Raw genomic sequence first — 17,716 nt, 5'->3', positions numbered from 1 at the left:
GATATCCAGGCAGGGGCGCCGCTGGGGATTTTGAGCCCCGTGAAATGAACTCACGGTGGGCCCCCCCACCCCAGGCCCCACCACCCCAGGACCCACCACCCCAGGCCCCCTCACCACAGGCCCCCCCATCCCGGTGCAATCAGAGCTCTGTTTTCTCGTCCTGACTTCCATACCCGTACGGCGGCCCTGCAACCATGTGACGAGATTGGATGCTGCGATCAGAAAAAGGAGGGGGTTGAGATTGTAACTGCAGCTTTTCGGGGGGAGGGTGGTCTCTGACTATTGGGACAAACTGCCTCCTGACAGTACCCTCATCAGGACAAATGCTCTTAAATTGGGACTGTCCCAATTTAATCAGTTTCCAGTAAAAAAAAAAAAAAAGGACTGCATTTGTCTAGTTAATGCTTAAACGTTTACACAGGGGTCCACGAAGAGACCATCTGCTTGGAAAGTCCGGTAGTGTGTATCAGTGTGGTGGGCTTGCTGCGTGCGTGAGTGCGTGCGTACGTCAGTGAATGTGTGTGTGAATGAGTGTGTGAGTGAGTGAGTGTGTCAATGAGTGAGTGAGTGAGTGAGTGTGTCAATGAGTGAGTGAGTGAGTGAGCTGGGGAAAATGACCAAGCCCTCATCTGTTCTGAGATGCTCAAAATGGCACTCAAGATGGCGGCCATCTTATGTCCAAGCCTCACCGTGCACCCTGCAAACCCCTTGTGGAAAGTCCAGCTACCACCCTAAGGGCGAGGGTACATTATATGAGTTGTGAGCACCTGTTTTTTCAGATCGGCGTCAAATCGTAAGAAAAACATTTGGTCTTAATGTTGCAACTCGCAAGGTATGAGATACCACTCTGAACCAATCAGACTGGTTTATGGGCTCCCGATTGTTTAACTACAGGCCAAAAAAACTTGGCCACTGTCGGTTTGAATTTGTCACGTGTGAAAGGTCATCCGAGCAGATTCTGTGTTTAAATTCCCGTTGGCTTCGCGTATGACGCTTTGCCCGCTGTGCTTTGCTGACTGTAACGTCATCTGATCCGGATAGGAGCTCATACAGTCTATGCTATCATCCAATCGGTTGTCACAATCTGATCCTAGTTAAGTCTGAGAGGGCATCCAAACTTCCGACGTCATGACCTGTGAAATAATCGTATAATGTACGCCCACCCTAAAATGGAATCTAGTCTGAACCAGCTTCTGCTCCTGCTAGATACCATCTCTAATTTGCTGATGTCGTCTGTCGTCTGAAGCAAGCTGGCCCACCAGCTGGACATGGTCTTGCCAGCATGATCACCATCTCAACTACATTGTTGCCAGCTTTGCCATCTCCAGTCCATCTTCAAACCAAGCTTAAAACCAGCGGGGGACCAAGTTGGAATATCCTGAAGCTCAAAACTAGCCGGACCAGCTTAGAACCAGTCAGAAACCAAGCTGGAATTTCCATAATTTTCCAGCCCCTTCTGCAACATGAAGGTGAGCGAGAGAACCAGTGAGAGCACATTTAATGAATGGGAAAGACGGTGAATATGGAAAACGCATCACCAATCAAACTGACACAAAGCAACAGCAAAGTGAAGTTTATTTATATTGCGCCTTTCTAGAACAAAATCACAAAGTGCTTTGCAAGGAAATAAATAAATTAAGTGCAATATAAAACCAAAGAGAGGCAACAGAAGCAAACATTACACGAAGGCCTGTTTGTACAAATCACTCCTCAGCTGCTTTTTAAAGGTCTCTATTGATTTTTAAACACAATCCAATGGAGCACCCCTTACTGCAGCATCATAAATACTGGCAATGTTGCCGCCGTTAGCATCCGAGGCAAACCGTGCTCACCAATAAAACAAGACCGCATCAGCGCTATAAATTTGACCTGCTTTGTCCTCGATTCTGAAGCAAAAAATGGACCAATTTCTGAAAAGCAACTCGACTGAACCCGCTCTGCGCTCGTCGCTTTCATTGGTCGAACCCGCTCCGCGCTCGTCGCTTTGATTGGTCGAAGCCGCTCAGACGCTTGAATTCCGGCCACTCGGCGATTTGGCCCTTGAGGAAGGAGCTCCTGCTCGCAATTTGGCCCTTGAGGAAGGAGCTCCTGCTCGCGATTTGGCCCTTGAGGAAGGAGCTCCTGCTCTCGATTTGGCCCTCAAGGAAGGAGCTCCTGCTCGGAGAAATAACTTAAATTTGTATCTTCCCCACCAGCGAGAAATAAAATATGTGGTGGCGAGCACATGGAACTGATCAGAATGTTGCTTTTCCTTTTTTTATTTCGTTTTTCTCTCTCTCTCTCTCTCTTGCGGGATTGAGGCCTTAATTGAGGCAGAAAATATTACTCACTTTTTGGACTGGGGCTGTGTGGATGACAGGAGAAATGGAACAGGGACCACGGGCCAGCAACAGAAAGTGTGTGTGTGTGCATGTGCCTGCGTGTGCGTGTGTGCACGTTTGTGTGTGTGAGATTGTGTGTGTGTGTGTATATGCCTGCGTGTGCGTGTGCGCACGTTTGTGTGTGTGAGATTGCGTGTGTGTGTGTATATCCAAATATGTGTGTGCGTGTGTGTGTGTGCATGCACATTTGTGTGTGTGCATATGCATATGTGTGAGTGTGTGTATGTGCGTGTGTGTGCATATTGATGAGTGTCTGCATGTGTGTGCACAAGAAATAGATGATAAAAGATTCTCAACTCACATGTTGCCTACTGTACATTCTAAGTTGCCCTGTAATTTCTTTAACATTGCTAATGCTTAACTGATTCTGGTTACCGGGAAGATCAGCCAGGGCAAATTCTGGCAGGCCCAATAGGAACTCAGGGTTTAGGGAAGCCTTCGGCCGAGTCTTTACATTGGATCGCTCAATGTGTTCTTTGGGGGGACAAAAAGATGCCATTCATATGTACACAGTAAAACCATCGGCCAAAGTGCCTGTCTCTCATTACACCAAAATGAATGATTCTCAGTTACGGTAGTACACAGATTACAGTAACAGATTTCCTGTCACGCAGTTCAGAGAGGGTGCATGAACCCCCCGTCACCACACGTATTGGACCATTAAATCGAGGCTTGTTATTTTCATCCCACGATAATCACAACCCATATGCTCGGGGTTTTTCAACAGAAAGATACTGTCGGGAGTCCACGATCATTCTCACCACCTATTCCGTCTGTGATCTTCATAAAGCCTTTTTGACTGTAATTTGTTTTTTTTTGGAACACTTTTTTCTAAATTATTGGTCAGTGTTCTAGAACTCCATTGCTTTCACAGTTACCAGCAGTGATCCTCACATCAGCATTAGAACGTTCAGTTAAGAACATTCTAATCACACATTTGTGATCGTACACAGGGTTAAAATATAAGGCTTAGTAAGTTATGATGTGGGTCCCCTGGATGTATTTGAGCATTGGTGTTGGTCCCTGGAACAGAAACAGCTGAAAATCCCTTTCCTCCATTTCAGCCTTCAGTAGGAAATGCCATCAGTTATGCCCAGCTTCTTCAGCACCTCAATATTATTATTATTATTATTATTATTATTATTATCATTGTAGTTGTCATTGTTGTTAATTTTTATTATCATTGTTGTTGCTGTTGTTGTTGTTATTATTATTATTGTGTACAGTAGTAACCTACACTTAACTTTATTTCAGTGAAACCAAAGATACTAAACATAAGTACGATCTTATAGAACATCCAGTGAGGATTACCTAGTATGGATTTGACATTAAGCCTATCCCCTCTTGGTCTGTTGCCACGGTCGAACTGAGAGATTAATATTACTATCGTAGAAGAATTACGTTGAGGTGGAGACTCGTGAAATCCACCCATTGGAGATTAACGTTACGATTTTGGCCGAAAGTCAAGAAAAGATTCATAACCCTCAAGGGAGTGAAAACAATAAAACATTAATTTGCGGATGAATTAACATGTCGGCTCTTAAGTCCCCAGGCTGTAGTCCTACATCAGTAATTCCTGATAGCTTCCCTGAAAAACAAATGTATTAGTCCCATTATATTAAAAATTGAACGATCACAGTTTTGCAGAGGCGACATAGCTCAGGAGGTAAGACCACTTGTCTGGCAGTCGGAGGGTTGCCGGTTCAAACCCTGCCCTGGGCATGTCGAAGTGTCCTTGAGCAAGACACCTAACCCCTAACCCAACTGCTCTGGCGAATGAGAGGCATCAATTGTAAAGCGCTTTGGATAAAAGCGCTATATAAATGCAGTCCATTTACCATTTTACCATTTACCAGAGGCTGCTGAATGCAATGATAATGATGCTGCCAACAAAATTCCTCCCTTCGACAACGAAGCCTCGTCTTCATCTAAAAATACTGTCAGATCTCTGCATTGAAAAAATCTGTCTTCTAATGAGACTTACAATCTTTTTTTTCTCTCAAGCAGAAAATATTAGCTGGTCTAAATACAAGACTAAAATACTCGTTGAGATCGACTTTTTTTGTTTTTTTTTTGTAAATGTACGCTAAAACATACCAAATATGCTAATAAAATACTTAAATACACTTCTAAAAATGAGTATGGTTGCTGGGTGGCTAGTCCCGTTAAGGCACAGATAGTGCAGATGGCCCTGCAGTCTGGTTCAGAACCCACACTGTGACCACGGCGACTGTGGCGATCCACCTTGCTGGGCTACACACAATCTAGGTTGTGTCCGAAACGGCTTACTTGCCTACTATTGAGTATACAAGTAGGTCAGATTTCCTCTAAATGTAGTATACTTGAAATCCCTGGATGACATACTTATTTCTGGGGGTTTCGCTCAGTGTATTCGAGAGCACACTTTTCAGGAAGTAAACCTACGAGGTCCCAGTGGGATGTCCCAGAAATCAGAGAGGAACAGGCGGGGCCATTTTTTCCTACAAGGGCATACAACACTTCTGCAGTACCGTTGTGAAATGCTATGATGTAAAAAAATATGTGCTAAACAGTAGACAGTATGTTTAGTAGACGCTGTAGTTAGAAGGCTGTTTCAGACGTGGTCTTAGTGTCTCCCTGGGATGGGAGGCTTTTGGTCGGTCAACACAACAGCATCTCATCGTGCACCAGCGACCCCTGCTGGCCAATCGGGCACCCGCGGTCTGTCTGCCTCGTGCGCTGCACAGGAAGCGCCTTACCGCCAAAGTGCGTCCGCACGAGCCGGACGTGTCGACCGCAGAGCGCTAAGAAGCAGCGGCCTGGAGTCACGGGCATCGGAGGAGTCCGCGTGCTCGTCCGCGTGCTCGTCCGCGATCTCCAGAATCGCTAGCGGAGGTCTCAGCAGCGAGCCCGCCACGCTGACACACACTACCGGGCTTTCCAAACAGATGGTCTCCCCGCGGACCCGCGTGCAAGCGGATGAGAGTGTCCGTTAAACGCCTGAACGTACATGCAAACGCAGGACCGATATCCTGCGGTGAGATCATCCGATCCTGGTCCCCGGAGGGCCACAGATCCAGGCCAGGTTTTCCCAGCTGCCTCCGCGTGACCTAATTAGCCTCTAATGAACAAAGGCAGCTTACCTAAGGCGCTGTGGCGCTCGGCGCGGGGCGGAGTCGCGCTCAGTTCCTCCGCTTCCCTCCCTCAGACCGGCGGTATTTAAAACGGTGACCTAATGCTGGCGTCGCCCGCCAGGGCCGCCGGAGCCGCCAGAGCCGCGCAGCGCTGCTCTCGCTCGGGCCGCCGTGGCGGAAAGTGGAGCAGGCGCTCCCCTGGGTCTCCGCAGGCCCCGTCTCGCGCTGCCCCGCCCGTCCAACAAAAACAGGATACACCCCCTCCTCCCAGCCCCCGCCCCCAACCCCCCAGCCTCTCCTCCCAGCCCCCATCCCCAAACCCCCATCCCCTCCTCCCCTCATCCCAGCCCCCGCCCCGAACCGCCACCCCCTCCTCTCCTCCCCTCAGCCCCCCGCCCCCCAATCCGCCACAGCCCCCTCCGCTCCGCGCGTATGGTGTGCCTGTCCTTTTCTACCCCAGTGAACCCCAGCAAGAGCAACCGCCCGACCGCCGCGCTTTTAACCCTTTCCCGCCAACGGCTCCGCGGTCCCGCCAGCAGTCTTCTTAAATAAAATAACGAGGTTCAGAACATGGCAGCGGAACTTGCTGCACTGCCCCCCCCCCCCTTTACACTCACTGAAGGTCACATGACACTCACAGGCCAGAGAGTGAGGTCATCATCACTGTAGCAGGAGTTCTGCTGTGCCACCACAGCGCATTCGCCCTGTGCTGCCTGTGTTCTGGACCGGTGTGACACACTACACTGAAGTCAGTAAGGCAATTAAACTCTGGGAAAGCGTCTGGTCGGCCGTGCCCAATAGGAATCCCAGGGGGGTTTTCAGAAACAGGTGGCCCATCCAGCCAAGCACTCTCATAAAGCCTAATTAGGAGACATCCCCCCGCCCTCTCCCATGGTGCAAAGCGTGGCCTGTTATTTTATAGGCTGCGTAACTGCGCGACACTCAGTGAATGAACAAAAGCGATTAAACATTAGGCACCATGTTTAAACTGCGAGGTCAGCACTGGCGCACAGCAGGAGGTGAGGCACAACCCGGGTCTACTGGAGCTGTCGAACCACAAAGCGGGCCCGTGTCCCTGGTTTCTCACTGCCTCGTGTTTATTTAGGGCTGCTCGGCTTCGACCGCTTGTCTGTGTGCGTGTGTGTGTGTGTGTGTGTGTGTGTGTGTGTGAGAGTGTGAGTGTGAGAGAGTGTGTGTGTGTGTGTGTGTGTGTGTGTGAGAGTGTGAGTGTGCACGCACACCCCACTCAGAGTGCAACCACAAACAGCATAACTGTGGCTTCAGAGATCTGAGGACCGCAAACACATGTACACACACACACACACACACACACACATTCACACACAGGCTCGGGGCACATGCTGTTTTCGCGTTCACGCGTCTCCAAACAAACGCAGGGGCCTTGGGCGGACGTCCAGGGACCGCGGCGTCACCGTGGCAACCGCGCCGTGGCAACCGCACCGCTGACTGACACGACCTGCTCCACCATGGCACAGGCCTTAATCTGCGCTTCCTCTCCAGTCCCTCTCTCCCTCCCTCCCTCTTTCCGTTCTCCTCTCCTTTCCCTCCGCCAGCTCATCGCTCTCTTTCCAGGACGTGATAAATGCTCGGCAGTCATGGCTGGAGTACAGAGGAGCCGATTGCCAAAAAAATGCACCGAACGTCCTTCTGGTGGGTCTTCATCTGCATGGTCTTCTTCACACTGCCTGCAGGGGGCAGCACTGGTCAAAAACATCACTTCTCCACCTCTCCTTCTTTTAATTAAATTTTTTTATTCATGATTTATTTACGTATTCATTGTTTCTTTGAACCAACTTTGTGAAGCCGATGGCAAATTTCCACTTTTTGTGGACAATAAAGTTTTGTTCTGAAAGACTTAATTCTTCATTCCTCAGAAGACGTCCCCAGCTGGTGAGACACGGGCGCTGAGGCGAACGAGCGCCCTGCGTAACCCTGGGAGACGGGCGGCCGCTGAGGAGCCGCCGGACGCAGCGTGACGCTGCGAAGCGGCTCGGACTGCCGCAGGAGCGCATCAGAGTGCAGTCTGTGGACCAGCGGGCCTCATTAGCCCCGCCCGCCTGGGGGCCACACGCATTTCACACCAGCCCCACAGACAGACACTCTGAGAGAGGGGATTTATGCATGGGGCTGAGACAAAGAGAGAGAGAGAGAGGAAGAGTGAGAGAGAAAGCGAGAGAGAGGAGTGGGAGAGAGAGGAGAGGAAGAGTGAGGCAGACAGAGAGGCAGAGGAGAGGGAGAGAAAGAGATAGAGACAGAATAGAGGTAGAGAGAGAGAGAAAATTTGAATTTGAGAGAGTGAGACTTCATTATGAAATGAACTGTATTTAAACACCAGGATTATCAGAAATCTCAACCCCTCCCCCACCCCTCCGCAAATCTCTGAGGAGCCTTACAGTCCACCCTGGGGGACAGACACAGACCCCCTCCCCTCTGCAGAAGCCCCGGATCTGGCAGGGTCACCAGCAGGGGTACGGGATGCGGGCAGCGATGGCAGCGGGGGTGGGCTGGCCAGAGACTAGAGAGTCACAAGACCGGCTCTGTTTAACAACGCCCCAGCGAAGCAGACAGGCGCTTCCTTCAGGAGTCCCACCAAACTGACCGTACGGGCGGAACGACAAACTCCCCGCCACCCCGGCATCCGGCTCCAGTCAGCAAATCACTCAACCGTTCGCTCGCCACGTTTATCCCATGTTTATAAAGGGGGCATCTATCACAGGCAGTGACCGCTTTGTTTAGGGTGAGTGAGGTTTCGGGCCTTGTGTCAAGTTCAGCGCCGGTAGCCAGTCAGAGAAATCAGCAAAAAACCAACCAGCAAGCTCAGACAGTTTTATGGGAAAAATTCAACCCAGGGAACGTTTCTGAGTGCGAAAGCACCTACTATTTATGTACTATTTGTGAGGCATTACAATCGACACGCGCAACAAATTCTTTTCTTCCTGACTTCTTCCTGTTCTTTCATAACTCTCAAAATTGCGAGTCGACTCCAAATTAGGCCTGTCCCCTAATCCGCCACTGCGAGCCGATTGGCTGACAAGCCCGTTTTTTTCGCGTAACGGCCTCGAATAGCGCCAAGACAACAACCCAAACAGCGCAACTGAGCTGGAGTTATCTGGAAGAACACAGAGCACCGGGCAGCCCGCACACCGTACTGCTCTGTGTCAAATTTAAACGTGACCATTACAATTACAAAAAGACACTGGAAGTTCAGCCATACAGTACGCACTGTGTTTCGTCCCCGTCTGCTTTACGGCGATCTTATTGAATTAGGCTGGCCTTATGAACATTTAAGCTCTGCCCTCCTCTGTCTCTACCCCCCCCTTTTCTCTCTCTCTCGACCCACCTCTGTTTTTTCTTTCTCTCACTCTGATATATATGTCTCTCACTCCCCCCCCCCCACCGCACTTTCTCCAGGAAACTCTAGCTTTGCCAGTAAATTCTTCCATTTTTTTTTACCCCTCTCGTTTACAGACCTTTTGGAGTGTGAGGAGGAAATATGTTCTTTATTAATATGATCTATTTATTGGGCGGGGGTGGAATAAATCTCCACCATATGCAGCGTACAGGCGCAAGTCCACCCCTCCTGTCCCGGTTAACCTCCCACGAACTCTGCCTGTAAGGCTAGAGATGAACCCTGAAACCCTAAAGATGAACCCCAATGGATTTTCCAGAGCAACAGCCGCCAGGGCAGCCACAGGTGGCGTTCTGCCGTTTCATTCCTCCAGCCAATCGGAAGCCTGCTTACGATGCTGTTACCCGGCAATCCAATTAATTCTGTGTAAATGTGAAAATACAACCGTTTGGAAAATAAATAAAACTGTTAGCCTGCTTTCACAGCGCAACCAGGCTGCTCTTCCAGCGAGCGAGCGCCCATCGGACCGCCGTCGGTTACCAGCCGCCCACCAGCGGTGCTGCGGCGGCCCACCGGCGGCAGGGCCGCTCCCCTGCAACTATTCTGCATTCTTTTAACCCATTAATGCCCAGATCCTTCCCAGAGATTTCCTACATAAGCATCTATAGTCATCCAAAAAACATTCAGACGGAAAAAGAGTGGTTAGAGACTTAAATGGGTTAATGGCTGATCCATTCCTCGAATGGCTCACCTCAACTCTCCAGTGGACAGCTGTAGGCGGTAACGGATGAACAGCTGTACTGGCGGTTGGCCACTAGTGGGCGCTGTATATTTGCCAGCTCCATTGCTGCCTCCCCTCTCACCATCTTTTTTTTCTTCATTCCTTTGAGGAAGTGCCAGGGAGTAAACCGGAGCGTAAAATCAACAAAAGAGCGGGAAGAGGGAAGGAAACATCTTGAGTGTAGACCCTGCGGACTGCCGGAGGGGAAGCATCCTGTTCCTCAGGTTTGTGGTAAAAACGCCACAGCCAGAGAGAGAGAGAGAGAGAGAGAGAGAGAGAGGCAGAGAGACAGAGACAGAGAGAGAGAGAGAGAGAGGCAGAGAGACAGAGGGAGAGAGAGAGAGAGAGAGGCAGAGAGGCAGAGACAGAGAGAGAGAGAGGCAGAGAGACAGAGGGAGAGAGAGAGAGAGAGACTTTGACTTTTAAGGTCTGCTTTATTCACCATTCCACCAACCTTCACAAGAACTCAAAGACAAAGAACAGAAGACAAAGAACCACAACCCCATGACCTGCACAATACCCCAGGCATAGACAGAGAGAGAGAGAGAGAGAGAGAGAGAGGCAGAGAGACAGAGAGAGAGAGAGAGACTGGGGGAGAGAGAATGCGACAGATAGATACCCAGCTAACACAAAACGTTCTCACGATGTTGCTGCCATGTAGTGCCAATGTTAGATCATTCACACAACATTCCAGCAACATTGTGAGAACATTCTGTTAGCTGGTCAGACAGTCAGACAGACAGATAGCGCTCCAGCTAGCACCCAAAACCTACACTGCTGTTGCAGCAGCACATCGCACCTAGCCCAAGCTCAGGGGGACAAAGAGAGAGAGCACCACAGTTATTCAGCTCCTAATCTCCTACATGTTCCTTTCTTTTCTCTGCATTTCATTTCTACAGCAATGAAAGGCTTTCAGAATCTAATTCTTAACTACTGCTTGTATTTTTTCCATAGACTGCGTTGTTGCCGTTCTCGTTGTTTAGTGTTAATCAGTTTAACCTTCAGGGTCCAAGTTGAACTATGCGGTTGTTCCCTGCACTTGGACCGGTACTTCTCTCTAGGGGTTTCGTCATACTTGTTCCTGGTTATGGTTATAAACTTTGTTGTACGTCGCTCTGGATAAGAGCGTCTGCCAAATGCCTGTAATGTAATGTAATTCTCCATGTTTGTCGTGAGGCCTGGACACTAGCCGTGCTCGTGGGCTCGGAGAGGCTCGCGAAACAACGTTTTAGCGCTCCCTGGAACCCGCCAACACGTCTGCTGGCGGAGCTCTAGGGCCGTAACCAGGGGGAACGAGGGATTTTGTTCCAAAGCCCCATGTCGCCGGAGCCCATGAGACAGTGTGAGCCAGACGTCTGAGGAGGACACCGTTCTGGAAGGCCACTGGTCCGACAACAAAGCTCCTTAACGAGGGACACCAAACTCTCAGGTGCCAATAGGGGGGGATGAACTTTAGTCGCCGTGGGGATGGAGCACTCCTCTTCAACAGCTCTGCATTTCCACACAATGAAGGGGGAGGAGCGGCGATCCAGGCCCCCGTTCCAGCTCCCGTCCCGGAAAGGAAACCACAGAGGCGAACAGACCCCAAATTCCCCCCCACCACTTTCCCCACTGCCAGCCACCACGACACCAACAACTGCAGAACAGACCCTCTGTGCATACACGTGTGTGGGCACATCTCACTCTCTGTCCCGTCCTGTCCGCTCACCCAAAATGCACCCCCCGTCCCGTCCCGTTTGCTCACCCAAAATGCACCCTGCGTCCCGCCCCGTTTGCTCACCCAAAATGCACCCTGCGTCCCGCCCCGTCCGCTCACCCAAAATGAAGACGACGGCCAGCCTGGCCCGGCCTGACAATATTCCAGCGAGAAAATGGAAAGAAAGGAGGGGAACAAAACCCCCACCCACCCTACCCACCACCCCCCACCCCAAAATAGAAACCACAGCCTGCCTCAAATCTGCTCCCAGCCCTTTGCCCGCGGTTCACTGGCTTACGTAAGCTTGCGGCGGCCATATTGGAGGCCCGATTATTTTAACAAAGGCTGCTTGTTTTCAAACGTGATCCGTTTATTATCGAGGATATATTTTGAGGTTTTATTGTTTTTTAAAATACATGTCAAAATTTAACCGCGTTTTGCAGACGTAAGCGTTGGAGGAGAAGCTGCCGTGTCAATTTATATTTTAAAAATATTTTTAGTCTGATCTTTGTTTGGCGGTCGATTCTCCTGTCTCTGTATTTAGGGCAGACTGGGCAGTTTGCTTCTCAGCCTTTTTCCTCAGTAATATTAAGCTATGATTTTGTTAACGCTGGTGGCTCAGCACAGTGGCTAGCACTGAGTGCAAAATGTCCACATGCAGCACTCGTGTTATTTGCTATGGAAATGCTGGATAAGAACGGATTTGCCTTCTTCTCAAATTAAAAACTTAGCTACGGTTCATTCCGATTTGGAGTGCACCTCCTTTTTACATTAGGAGGAGTGTTTAACGTTCCACGCAGCAGCTTATGAGCACCCAGGTCCCGAGCCCAAAGCCAGGAACTGGCTAAGTGAAGCGCTGCCTTGCGCTTGTAGTAAAAAAAAGAAATTCAAAATCACTTTAGCGAAGGTCACAAAACCTGCCATAGGAGAAAAGCAGCCTTGCGCCAACGGTTCAAAGTCCTGATTCAGTTGCAGTCCGGATTCAAACGAGCAGCCAGTAGGCTACGGGAATAACCGGACACAACATCATTCCAGGGAGGGAGGGATTCAGTCCACCCAGGGTTGACTGGATCTCAGCGCTCATCAGTGACCCCCACTGGTCAGCCGGGGGACTGCTGTCTGCTCACTCGAGCAGCAGGTAGAATGTCAGCTTGTGGACAGCATGGGAAAACCCATCAAATCTCAGTAAAGCTATCAGGATGGATATATATCACTCGGGGTAAGTGGAAACATAGCTTCATTTCATTTTTGGGTGAACTTCCCCCTTTAAAAAAAAACTTGGCATAAATATAAACAAATATAAACTATTTACAGCCTCTTTCTGTGCACCCGGGGGACTGTCCCATCGCAAAGCCCCTGACCTGAGATGAACAAACATAAAAAAAAAAGGTTACCCCAGCGCACGGAAAACACGGAAAGACAGTCCTGTCAGGGCAGAGCCAGGCACCATTTTGAGCCGATCCCAGGTTATCGTCCTGCTCGTATTCTACCCACAGGGAAAAATGGCCTTTGGAATGACTCTGGCATGGATGGATGTGTCAGAGCTCGCCGTGCGAGTTCCAGTGGACCGTTGGGCAACATCCTGCATATCTACTGACCAGGAAATAAAGCCAGTGGAATGACTCAGCATGGATGTGTCTGTCAGAGCCCAGGGTTCGAAGGCAACCCGGCCGCACGGACTTCCTGTCTTCTCTGGGTATCTGGGCAACAGAGATATGTCAGCTACATCTGTCTCCACCGTCCCGAAAAAATACATTTTAAAAAATAATTTTTTATTTTTCAGAGGAATGTACGCATCTTCCCCACTGTGCATGAACTTCACGTCATCTTTATTTTGTCATTTTGGTTATTTGTTTTGAGCACACATTTAAAGTTCTCATCTGGCCATGTGTACTGGTCATCGTTTCATAACTTGGAAACTTGGAAAAAAATTAATAAAGTCAAACTCCTGAAATGACAAAACCACAATGGTCATTGGTTAAACAGAAAGTGTTTTTCACAGTTCTGGAGAATTCAGTTTTTCAGATACAAGGTTTATGCACAACTGGGATTCAAACCAGCAACCTCTGAGTTACAAGCCCAGTTAGAACAACCATTGGCTTCAGCCTATAAGACTCCTTCACCATCTCCAGAGCACAACACAATGACATCACTCCTAAAGACCCAGAGCTCCTGGCAGTGGAGCCAATCACACTCCTGTCCTGGCACTCGGGGGGGGGGGGGTTACGGTTGTGAAGACATCATATGAAAATGCACAAATACAGGACCGGATAACATGGCCTATGAAAAAGGCCTCTTCCCTGCCCTAATGTAATATAAGGACGACAGCCAAGTCCCGAATGTCTACCAGGAGTCAGACTTTTACAAACTGCGCGTCTTCCTTTACAATGCGCATGCAGCATGTCCATCGTAATGCACCCTATTTGTTTACAGAGGGTTTGTAAAGGTTTTACACCATGCCTGCGGGGCATGCATGCGCCATGTGAGCTATGCAGACATTTAACTGGTGCAACTGCCTGATGTGACCTTCCGTGAAGGACTGACAGGGTAATCAACTGTGATACATGCCTGAGGTTTGAGCCATGGTCCTTTAGGCTGCTGTAGACCAAAAGTTGTATATCAATGGCAAATAAATAATGTTAATAAATATTATTGAACACATAAATAAAAGGGCTAAAATAATGTGAGACGTTAAGTTCACCTTGTCAGTGAAGGGGTGCAGACAAAATATGGGAAATGCAGCGCAGCTCGTAATGATGACATAACGAAAATGAAGTCTCATCTGTTTTTTGTTTTTTTCTTCTTTCTTTCTTTACCTATGTGCGGGTTCTGGCTCGGGAGACCGCTGAAACCCTCCGAAATGACTAAAGCAGACAACAGCTGGAGCGCGCCCGCCGACGCTAACGGCCCGCGTCCGTCTGTGCTAGCTCTCCCGCGTACTCCGATTATTACTGACTCGGAGCTTCGCGGCCCGCAGCGAGAGAAAACAACTCGAGTCCCGCCAGGCCCCTGTCTAAGCAGGAAACAACAACGGGCCGCCTCCCACTGACTTCCTGTCCGCGCTCCACCGGGAGGGTGTCTGTGGAGAACTCGGTGAGCTAATGCTGGGGAGAACGGAACTCCCTGGACCTTCGGAATGCGAGTTAGAAAGCGAAGCGCTATTTGCTGGTTGACTGCACAGCGCACATCAGAACTGGGTCAAATGATTATTTTTAATGCTTTTTACTCATTAGACACCAATAAATTTCCTGCACAGGGCCAACATAATTAACAATAAACATTTGATTATTTTTGAAATTCCTTTTTCGTATGATTCCACGATACAATTTGGTTAGTAATGTGTTCAACATTTTCAGGGATCTTAGTTTCCCAAGTTTTTACTTGCCACGCGAAAAAAAGAGTTTAAAATATTTCTAATTAATTGGCCTAATTCTATTAAGCTACTCAGTGAAATGTTCATCATTAAATCAACTGCAATCATGAGAATTGATGGCGCTCTTGAACTCTTATAATCCCTTTCTGAGTCACATACCAAGCATTTTACGGGGTATATCACTCAGTTATGGATGAATCCCCCAGTTATGGATGAATCCCCCTGATGAGAGGGACATATGCTCCGCTGTTATCACTATATTCACTGAGACAGACTGCGGAGCTCACAACTGAGGGCGCAGATAGTCCTGAAGCCCACTGTCACCGCTGAGAAACCTGCTATAATCGTTTGCACTGCGAGACCTTTGTCCAAAAAAAGAGCCGTGTCCCACATGGGACTTCAACTAACGAATCTATTGATGCACGTGCAATGACTCGCCCTCTGCCCCTCGCGGTCGCCCTGCTTTTAAGCGCTGTATCGCCGTCATTTGGCGTACATACCATGCGCAATCATAAGAGTTGACCAAAGGTGATTGGTTTCTGGCGAGACTAGAGAATAATATCATTGATACACCGCAGAATTTGGCGTAGGCTACGTTATCTCCGTATCCCACGGATCCCTCAGGTGTGAGCGTTTGGCCCTGATCGTCATTAACAGAACACTTAAGGCAGTGCCCTTTATTGTGAATGGCGTTGCTAGACCTGCATAAAATGTTTTATATATGCTTTCTGAAATCCTGGTAAGCCTGTTGAAAAGATTTAACTGGACCGTAGAATTTGCAGCACATGAAGAAGGCTACTACAACGAAGAGAGTTGTTTCGGTAACCAATTATAAAAGCAAAACGTACGTTCAATGTTAAGTCATCCCTACCATGCGATTTACTCTGAACAAAAACGATTAGCAGATTAATCAACAGACGCAATGTAAAGTTAAAAAAAAAAAAAAAAACATTCAGCCTGTCATACGTTTTGGACAATTAACCGTTGGAGCACGTACGATAAAGAAAAACACACCTGGGAACACAAAACAGAGGTGAGCGGAACAAAAATATAGCGGTTTAGATTTAGGGTGCAAACTGAACATTTAGCACAATTTGGAATATTTAGATCTTACCTTCGCAGGGCATTCGCAGCTTTTTAGACGGCTCCACTGGATATTTTCTTGTTTCTTTATCAAATTGACAATAGTACATGTAGCCCATCAAATGAAATGTTTATATGTTTACCTTAGATAACAAACATCATTTTAACTCATTTGTGGACAAAACGTTAAAATAAAAAACAAACCCAGGGCGAGTGAAATCAGCTAAAAGTCTCGCCCAAAAAAATATTAACAATGATCAATAACACCGTGAAAATGTCGACGCGGGTTTCAAAATAATGGCATCTCTTAAACGCGTGTCGGCTACTTTCATCGAGTCCGTTCGATCAAGTGCTTAGCGCGCTTGGGAAAGTAGCTGCGTGCAGCGGAGATTGGGCTAACTGCCGCTCCTTCCGACGGAAAGCGGGTGACAGGAAAGGTTTGGAATCTGCGCGGAGTGTTTCTCGTCCTCTCATGAATTTCCACTAAGGATTTCTATTAAACGCGGGCCCTAGGGGTGGAAGGTGGATACGAACTACAGGCAAGACTCAGAAGCAGACGGAAAAAAAGAAGAAAAAAAAGACATTGGACAGAGTTAAACTTTAAACACAGCACCCTTAAATAAAACTAAAGTCGGAATTACGCAGTGTGGGAAAACGTTGAGAATTAGAACACGGCGCCAAATACAAACAGGATTAGGCAAGTGCTGCTCATATGTGCTTAAGTTTTTTGTGACAATACCACAAGCAGTTTGTAATAAATTACAAACAGCGGAAGACCAGTGTAATAAATTGTTAGATTAGTTTTCAGTTCTAAAGCCCAGTCGTGCTCAGTTAAATTTCTGGTATTTGTATTTTTGTTTCATACAGCAGATTATATGATTCAGTTATCAGTATAAATGTCCATAAGTGTGATGTTCAAATCGTGCCTGCTACACGTCGTTTAATCAAGTCTCGTCGCAGCTTGCTGAGTTATCTTAAAGATAAGTTACTAAAAAACGAACTATATTAAAATGTCAAATCTCAATTTCGGTGAGATCTTCACCCTTGGCCTTGGGCTGAGACGATAGGATTATATGATGATATAAATACGCTTTGACGTTGGTTTTCGGTTTCTCCTCATTAAATAAATAATACAATCCGTTAAAATAAGAAGTTTCCATGTTTTTAATGGGTTCAATGGTATCAAAAGTACAATAAAGTATAACTTAGTATTTTCAAAGAAACCTTTCTGTTCATGATGGGATGTAATTACAAACAGTGACCTCTACTGGTATAATATAGAACTGTCAAAATGTTTCCGAAAGTACATTTTCTGAACTTCACTAGAACAATTTTAAAAAACGAATTAACTCACAGTTTGTATTATTTTATACAGTATTCCATTTATAAACGTGTTTTATGTCAGTAATTTTTTTCTAGTCCTGTGATAGATTGGAGACCTGTCTAGGGTGTAATTCCAGCCTCTCCAATTCAGTAATAATAACTTTCCTAAAATATATAATGCAGTTGTAGACCTAAACTAGTACTTTGAGAGCCATGGTGGTGATATGAAGCGTTATGAATTTTAACAAGAAATGCTCAATATTTGAAGTGCCTTTCACTGCATTTTTTGCCCCTATTCCACCTCCAGGCCTCTTAGATCCTCTGACCAATTGCTCCTGTCTGTTCCTCGGTCCCGGTTTAAAACTAAGGGCGACTGTGCCTTCTCCAATGCTGCCCCAAGGCTTTGGAATAGTCTACCATTTTCTATTAGGTCTTCCCCCTCCACTGACTCTTCTAAATCCCGTATTAAGACACCTTTTTACATTGGGTCTTAATGCTTGGCATGTTGTCTTTGTGTATTGTATTTTATACCTTTTTATTTAATTTATTTTATGCATTTTTATTTTCCTTGTACAGCACTTTGGTTAACTTCTGTT

General features: G+C 47.6%; 1 protein-coding gene across 2 annotated transcripts in view; it reads right to left on the bottom strand.

The window, feature by feature from the left end:
- The window catches only part of LOC118233229 (platelet endothelial aggregation receptor 1-like), a 42,270-nt gene extending 25,991 nt beyond the window's left edge, over window positions 1–16,279 (bottom strand). The window contains exon 1 of one of the 2 annotated variants that reach the window (XM_035428697.1): window positions 15,829–16,279. The gene's annotated coding sequence lies outside the window, so the exon portion shown is untranslated. Of the gene's footprint in view, window positions 1–5,503; window positions 5,597–15,828 lie in introns of those variants that run through there. The other variant, XM_035428698.1, reaches the window with a different exon arrangement.
- Between the last annotated feature and the right edge of the window lie 1,437 nt (window positions 16,280–17,716).

Source organism: Anguilla anguilla, chromosome 8 (genome assembly GCF_013347855.1).
Source record: "Anguilla anguilla isolate fAngAng1 chromosome 8, fAngAng1.pri, whole genome shotgun sequence".
Lineage (NCBI taxonomy): Eukaryota > Metazoa > Chordata > Actinopteri > Anguilliformes > Anguillidae > Anguilla > Anguilla anguilla.
This window is presented reverse-complemented; position numbering and strand designations above follow the sequence as displayed.